Source organism: Galeopterus variegatus, unplaced genomic scaffold, assembly GCF_000696425.1.
Source record: "Galeopterus variegatus unplaced genomic scaffold, G_variegatus-3.0.2 Scaffold83, whole genome shotgun sequence".
NCBI classification, from domain to species: Eukaryota; Metazoa; Chordata; class Mammalia; order Dermoptera; family Cynocephalidae; genus Galeopterus; species Galeopterus variegatus.
Window position 1 is genome coordinate 328,521 of NW_007726194.1, and position 7,998 is coordinate 336,518.

Below are 7,998 nucleotides of genomic sequence, written 5' to 3' on the forward strand. Positions count from 1 at the left end.
CCTATTTTTGGTCCTATAATAGGATTAATTTTATGGTTTTTGGTCACTTGTCATCCTGCTTCATTCCACTCCTCCCAACCTTAAACACACACAGCTTGTCCCTCCTGTGTTCCCTTTGCCACTCCACTCTTAGCCCCCTGGGGGCGCTGCAGAGCAAAGGGAAATCTGCTCCCTCAGGCAGCAGAACCAGCCAGAGTGGGGGCTGGGAAGAAATTCACCCTTCTCATACCTCAGCCCTCTTTAATTCTCTGCAGGGAGCCCCTGGAGAGAGAACCCACCAGGCCTAGTTTATAGATAATTAACCCCATCACCAGGGACCTCAAACCTTCTGAGCACATTATTTCTGAAACCAAGTGCCAGAGTCCCATATTTCTACTACCGCTTTTTGCCAAACAATGTATTTACATTGGAAGAAATTGACCAGAACAGAAAGATACCTTTTAAAAAGTGAGAGAGAAAAAAATAATTATTGAAAATATTCCAAACACTTACTTTTAGTTGAGTCTCTTTTTCTCTCGACGGAATGAATGGTGATGAAAACTGTGCACCCACCTCTCAATCTCTTTTTAATTCCTAGGAAAGTAACTTTATCAAATGTTACGCCAATTGAATTTCTTCCAGAGTGTCCTTCCTTCTCTCATGCTTGATCTCTCACCATAAGTAGCCAGTTGGCATCTCTGCATTAGAACCTCCCTCACTCCTGCAGTGCTGTTATAGGATTAAAGAAAGGACTGACTTGAATATATTAAAATTCTTTTAAATCAGCCTTAAGAAGTAAAGAGCAATTCCATGTCTGGGGTCTTATGAATGATTCCTGCACACTTGGGGGTACTATGTATCAACTAGCCCCATGATTTAATGATTACTGGCTGTTAATACTCAGAATAAAGGACCAGGCCAACCTCTTTGCCCCATGAACTAGGCACTATAGGCAGGTCCCTGATTATAGCTTCTGGGTAAATATAAGCTTTATTACAAAATAAAATAGCCTGGTCTTAATATTACATCTATTTAAGGAAAGGAACAGATTTCACATCCAGTTCCCCTTGAAAAACCTTCTGCACAATTCAGTCATTGCTGAAAAGAAACCTATACTTGGAATAAACAGTCCTGTCTTCTAAGTGGGCTCAAAACAGGAAATAGGTTTCACCTGTCAGGAACTTCTGGCATCTTGGTAGGTCTTTAAGCTATCACATCAGAGAATTATAGATTTTAGAACTGGAAGGAAACTTGCAGACAATGACTCAACTTCTCCAGGCTTCCTTCTTTTAAGAGGACAGGCTTGGCCCCTCACAAGAGTCATGTGTGGCCCCAGGAACACAACTGAAAATCGGTCTGCATGGTTTGATGGGACCTGCCTCATTTTAGAGTATCAGGGTTACTTGATGACCTAGGTTTGCAGGTGGGTATCTTGTTTTCTTACAGAATTGAGGAAAGCAAGGCTGCTTTGGGCTCTTAGTAAACTGTAAACTGGTTCTCAGAACCAACTCCAAATCACCATGAGTATAGAAATTTCGATGGTCATTTTTATTTGGTTATGCTTGTCACCTGAGCTATATAGTACTTGACATTACTTTTGATGGGTATGGGAGGTGTAATCTGACATGTAAAATTTTACTTTTTCATTTCATTTCAAGTTCTTCATTTAGAACTATTATAAACAATCTCCCTATATTATCCTTGGAGAAAGGATGAGTTTGTTGGCATGTTTTAAAGAAATTGATCAGAAAGTTTTGGAAATGTTTAAGAAATAAATTTCCAGCCACTGCCTTCTGAAAAGGAAGTGTCAACATTTAATTTTGACCCATATGCTGCCTGCTGTCAGCCTTTACTCTTCTGATATATCTTCTCCCTTTAGAAACTTTTTCAGCCTGGCTCTGGGTTTTCCCCCAAACACTGATGTTCCACACTTTTCTCACTTATTTAAAATGGAAATAAATATTGGGAGCTTAAAATAGAGAAGTGATGGGGGTGAGGGCACATAATCATTTGTTTATTGCATTCGATCACTGTTTTGAAAAGCAGGGTTTTCACTTCCTATGAAACCCTAACATGAGGGAAGACAGCAGCTGGACTCTGAGAGGGACGAAGGGAGGAACGCACTTGGGTGTTTGTAAACTTGGGCAGCTGGCCCACCCGCCTGCCTGACTGCTGCGCTTAGCTTAGCTGTCTCTACTACCTAAGGGCTAGAAGTGGAAAAACTTGATTTGCGTGTTGTACCTGCATTTCTTTTTCATTCTTTCTTCTCCACACCGCCCTCTGTACACCTGACCATGCACAAGCCTATCTGGAGCTGGCTTGATGGCAGGGAGAGCTGGAGAGCGGAAGAATGTGCAGAGGGAGGGAGGGCTGGGTACTTTTCCATTCACATCTCCAGAGTGGCTTTTCTTGTTTATTTCAACCTCCACCCGCAGAAACCTTTCAGCTCCCTGAAATTCGAGTCATTAAACTGTTCCCTGAGGTCAGACTACAGATGTTTGATGCATGTTTCCTACATGTCAGTGTCTATGTAACCTATGTACACACACACACACACACACACACATACACACACACAAACACGTGACTCCTCAGGGACACAGTATGAGGGAGAAGGAAAAAAAACTGGACTTGTTGCCAAAAAACCTTGGTTTCTAATTACAGCTCTGCCTGGAAATCCTTATGGGACATTGAGCAAAGCCACTTGTGAGGACAAAGTTTCCTCAACTGTGTGAAGGAATATAACCCAGATGATTCTCAGGATGCCTGTCTGTTCTAACTTCTGTACCTTTACATCTAATTACATATTTATGTAACTTTAATGTGGGAGGAGGGCAGAAAGGAGCTGTGTTTATATGTGTCCCTGGGGTGGAGGAAAGGGTTAAAATGTAAACTTCTAAGTAAAGAAGGTAGTCCCAGAATCCTCAACTCTATCAATTTTTAACCAATTGTAGACCAAAGTCTGGGATTGTGCTGAGTGGGTTCAAAACCCAATTGAAGATTTTAAGCGTTGAGTTGGAGGGAACAGTTTTTAAGACCTTGTACCTTTGGTCTCCAGCATTCATAATTAGATGTGACAGTTCCCAAGTGTCTTTTCTGCCCTGTAGCTCTTTTTTTCCTTCTGTTTGTTTTTGGAAACTATCTCAGTCAATGATAAGAAGAAGATGACACTTGTAAACTAGGTAGTCTTTAAGCCACAGAGCTACATGTGGATGTGAAAAATATGTCATAACGTTCACACACACACACACACACACACACACAGAAAGAAAAGAAAAAAGAAGGAAAGAGAAAGCAAGAAAAGAAAGAACCTAGAGAGAGAATCCTGGTAAGAAACTTAAAGGTGGCTGCATTAAAGGTAATTAAAGGTAATTATTTGAAGTCAGAAGAAATAACAGATGAGGAGTTTTCCCTTACCAAAAAAAGAAGCAGCAGCAGCAGCTTTGATCTCCCAGAACAAACTTGAAAGCAATATAAGAGATACTTCTCATCAATATTGCCTATACTTTTTTGATCTCCATACTTTAAAAAAAAGCGGGCGGGGGGGGCGTCTAGAGTTTCTCAGGCCTGGTTGTCTAGACAATCTAAGGCCTTTAACAGCTCTCTGCATCCTCAGGAAACACTAAAGAGGCTCTTATTTATAAGCAGCAACCTCCACATTACCCATCCCTCCACTGGCTTAGACTTTCTGGAAAACTGGACCTATGTACAAGGGGGGGGAAGGGTGGAGCCAATTGCATTCCCTCAGTGTAAAACTATTGAGTTGTTATATGCTAGAACTGGAAGGGTCCTTGGCTATTAACCAATCCAGTGCTACTGATTTTGTGTAATTGGAAATTGAAGCCCAGACAGAATGCACTTGTCACATATACTGAACCCCTGACAGAGCTGAATCCAGAACTTTGATGCCCTGGTTCTAAATCCACTATGCTTTTTCCATGGCTTATTATGGAAAGAGGGCATAGGGTGGGCATCCTAGCAAAAGAGCCATTTGCTGTGGCCTCACATTTAGAGAAGGCCTCAAATTTAGGCTGTTGGCATGATCTCTGCTGAGGTTATACACCAATCTTAGTGGTACACTAACGGGGTTGAAAGAAGACCATCATGCACAAGTTTTGCATGTGGGTCCCAGGGTAGGACCACAGGCTCCTGTGGTAATGTTATTTAAAATTGATAATCTATAATTGTCTTATGATCAGTGTAATTGTATTGCAATTGTGTGTTTGTTGTTGTTAAAAAGTAAGATTTTATAGAAGAGAAGAAAAAATGAAAGATTCAAACTATATTTGGCCTAGAAGCAATGATAAGCAGCAAGCATACCTAGTACCCAGTGATTGGTTTCTAATCCCATTCCCCAGAAACAGGAACCAGGGCTTTTGGGAGAGATGGTTGAGTCTAGGACTGGGGCAGGATATATACAAAGTGGGAATGGAACATCTTGTAGCACCATAAAGTAAGGAATTTCTGAAAATAAAAACAAAAACAAAACCACACTGATGGGAGATAATTCAGAGAGACATAGAAGTCACTTGAAGAGCTCCCAATGGCCAAACTTGGAACAATTTTCACAACAAAATAGAAAATTACTTTGGATTATAACCCAAAGTATAAAATAAATATCCACGAGTCCATACTGATATAAATAAATCATTGAATAAATCAATAAATGGAAGAGAAGAGACAGATGTCCCATGAAGAAGAATTCCAAATAGTTTATAAAGAAACACTGCTTTCAAGGATAGGGAACTTAAATCTCCACTCTAAATGTGAGCTGCATATCGTATCTTTCATCCAAAGAGTAGAGTATGGATGGAAAAGGCGTAGGAGGGAAAGTAACTTAACATGGAGAAACCTGACAAAACAGTATCTCAGCCAGGTGATCAAGGTCAATATCAGCGATGACATATCATGTTGATATGAGGTGATGAGATGGTTGGTTCTTCATCTCTGTGGCCTTCCCCCCATAACTCTAGTCATAAGAAAAACATCAGACACATTCCAATAAAAGAGTATCTGACAATAATTGACCAGTAATCCTCAAAACCAACAAGGTCATCAAAAACAAGGAAAGTCTGAGAAACTGCCACAGCCACAAGTAGCCTATGGAGACATGACAATTTAATGTAATGTAATATCCTGGGGATGGGATCATGGAACTGAAAAAGACAAGGTAAACCTAAAAATATCTGAATCAGTAATGGGCTTTAGTTAATAATGTATCAATTTTGTTTCATTGCTACAAATGTACTATACTAATGTAAGATGTTAGTAATGGGGAAAACTGGGTACAGGGTTATTCTCTGTACTATCATCTCAATTTTTTTGTTAATCTAAAACTCTACTTAAAAATAAAGTGTATTACCTGGAAATATATGTATTTGGGGTGGGGCGAGGGGAGGAATATATATATATTTTTTCCCCTCCCCCAATACCAGAAACCTCCAAAAGTGACCCTGGCCTCTCTTGAAATCTGAGAGGTGCTGCTTCCCACTCAATCATTCCCTGCAATGGGGTCAGGGAAATAGTGGCACCTCATTTATTCTTTTAATTTACTAAATTGAAAGTAATTTAGTTAATACCACCACCCAGATAAAGAACCATCAGAACACTAGGGAGGTACGAATGGCCAAATGTTGTCATGGGGTTAGATGACTCAAGCCACCTCATCAATCCATATATTCAACATTTCTCTGTGGAAACCCTCCATGAAAACAAGTCCCTCAATTTTTTCATCAGTCCATATGAGACAAAAGGATTTGGGGATTCATTGCTGAGGTTGGCAGAGCCCCAAGAGCTTCCTATAGTGTTTGCTGCTTCATTGCACAATTCCAGTAAGATCTCATCAGAATAGTAATTCTGGGTGTCTAAAGAACAGTGGACCAGCCCCCATAACTCTATGAGTTTGTCTTTATCATTTGTATATGAGCCCATACTCTAAATTCTGAAAGCCTCTATCCTCATCTTTCAACTTCCCAGTTCCAAAGTGGAGAAATGTCCAGAGAGGGAAATAATTTGCAAAGACTACTCAGCAAGTTGATGGTAAAGTTGGTGTCCATCAACAAGTCCACTCTGAATCATTTATTATGCTGTAGTATCCACTTTAGTAAACTAAGGACTGCTATTACATTGATGTACATTACAATTTCAAAAAATGCTTTGTGAAGAGGCTGTTCCCTGAACCCACTTCCACATCAGTGTGAGGCATTACTACCTTGCTGGGCAGGTTTAACCTCTTTGAGTGTTTCATCCAGTATTGATTTGAATAGAGCATAACCCAGCCACCCCAGTGTACCATCCAGTAATACCCAATAACCAATTGTTGGTTACAAATGGCTTCTCATTCTAATGCTGCACTTGCGGTTTAAGTGTCTCTTCTCTTCTTCCCTTCACCTTTTCCCACCTCTGTCAGCCTCTCTGCCAACATTTTTGAACCAACACTTATATTCACTATAGCCAGTAATACCCAATAACCAATTGTTGGTTACAAATGGCTTCTCATTCTAATGCTGCACTTGTGGTTTAAGTGTCTCTTCTCTTCTTCCCTTCACCTTTTCCCACCTCTGTCAGCCTCTCTGCCAACATTTTTGAACCAACACTTATATTCACTATACAAGCTGACATTTAAGCAACTCTTGGTGAAATGCAGTGAGACTGGGTCCTACTGTGCCAATTAACATGACTCTTTTAGAGATCTGTTTGGTCACATGTATCAAGAATCATTAATGTAGTCATGACCTTTGACCCAATAGTTACAATTCTAGGAATCTATCCTCAAGGCATAATTCAGCATGCAGGAAAAAAATCTTTAAGTGAATATATGCATCCTTTAATAGCAAAAAATTTGAACAACCTATATGTCCCATCATGACTCAGTTGGGAGAAAGGGTGTTGAGTGGAGAATGGTTAAGTTAGTTACAATACAACTAACTAAAAAATTAGAATTGAAAAATACTCAAGGTAACATGTACAGTGAAAAGAAGCAGTCTATGTATATTATACATACATATTATATGTATACATGATACACATTTGTATATAGTCATAAATATGTTTTAAAACTTTCTTCATAAGCAATAGACTATATAAACATGAGTACACAATTAACAAAAACATTTATAGTGGCTGTCTTAGGGTACTAAGATTATGGATGCTTTTTTCTCCTCTATTCTTTTCTTTATCTTCCAAAATGTTTGATATCTATCTGTCTGTCTATCTCACAAAAGTACACACTCAGAATGTGAAAAGCCCTAGATGTAGTCTTTTAAATGCAAACAATTAGTTCCCTGATTCACAGTTTGAATATTTGATTTAAGTTGGAGCCACCCACATTTTTAGGGCATATAGCAAAAGTGAGAACTGCCCACACTGTTGGAGAAGACCTTTCATTCTGGGAGACACGTGTCTCCACACCCACAAAATACCACCCTTTCTGAGTATATTGACTGAAATGAGATGAAGTAAATTCTGTAGGTCTTTAATCTATCTCCCACCCCTTGGTCATGGTGTGGTTATCTTGTTTGTTGGTGTTTCCAGCATTTGGAAATGTCAAAGGGTTTCCTGGTTACTATGCTATCTCTGTGAGGCCACCATGAGCTCTTCTGGTAGATGAACCTTTTTTGGGATCCTCCTAGGGCTACAGGTGATTTGTTTTTTATTTTTATAACACTTTTGGCTAGTGAATACTGAGGAAAAACATTTAGGAATAAACTATCTCAATGTTATTTCATCAGTCACAAAGGTATTAAAAGCTTTAGGAAATCTACCATTAATTGGGTCACTGGCTCTCAAAGAAGGACATGGGGGTAGAATCAGAATCTAGAGGGTAAGAGTAAGGAGCATGGTTCTGATAAGTTCCTCCTCCCTTAAACCACTGATGTGATTCCTCATGCTCAGTTCATTCTATTCACTCATTTCTTCACTCATCAGATGACACACATTTCCTTGACCATCTTTTGTGCGATACTGCACTAGAAGATGGGAATAAAACATGTGATCCTGACCCCAGAGGGCACACCACCT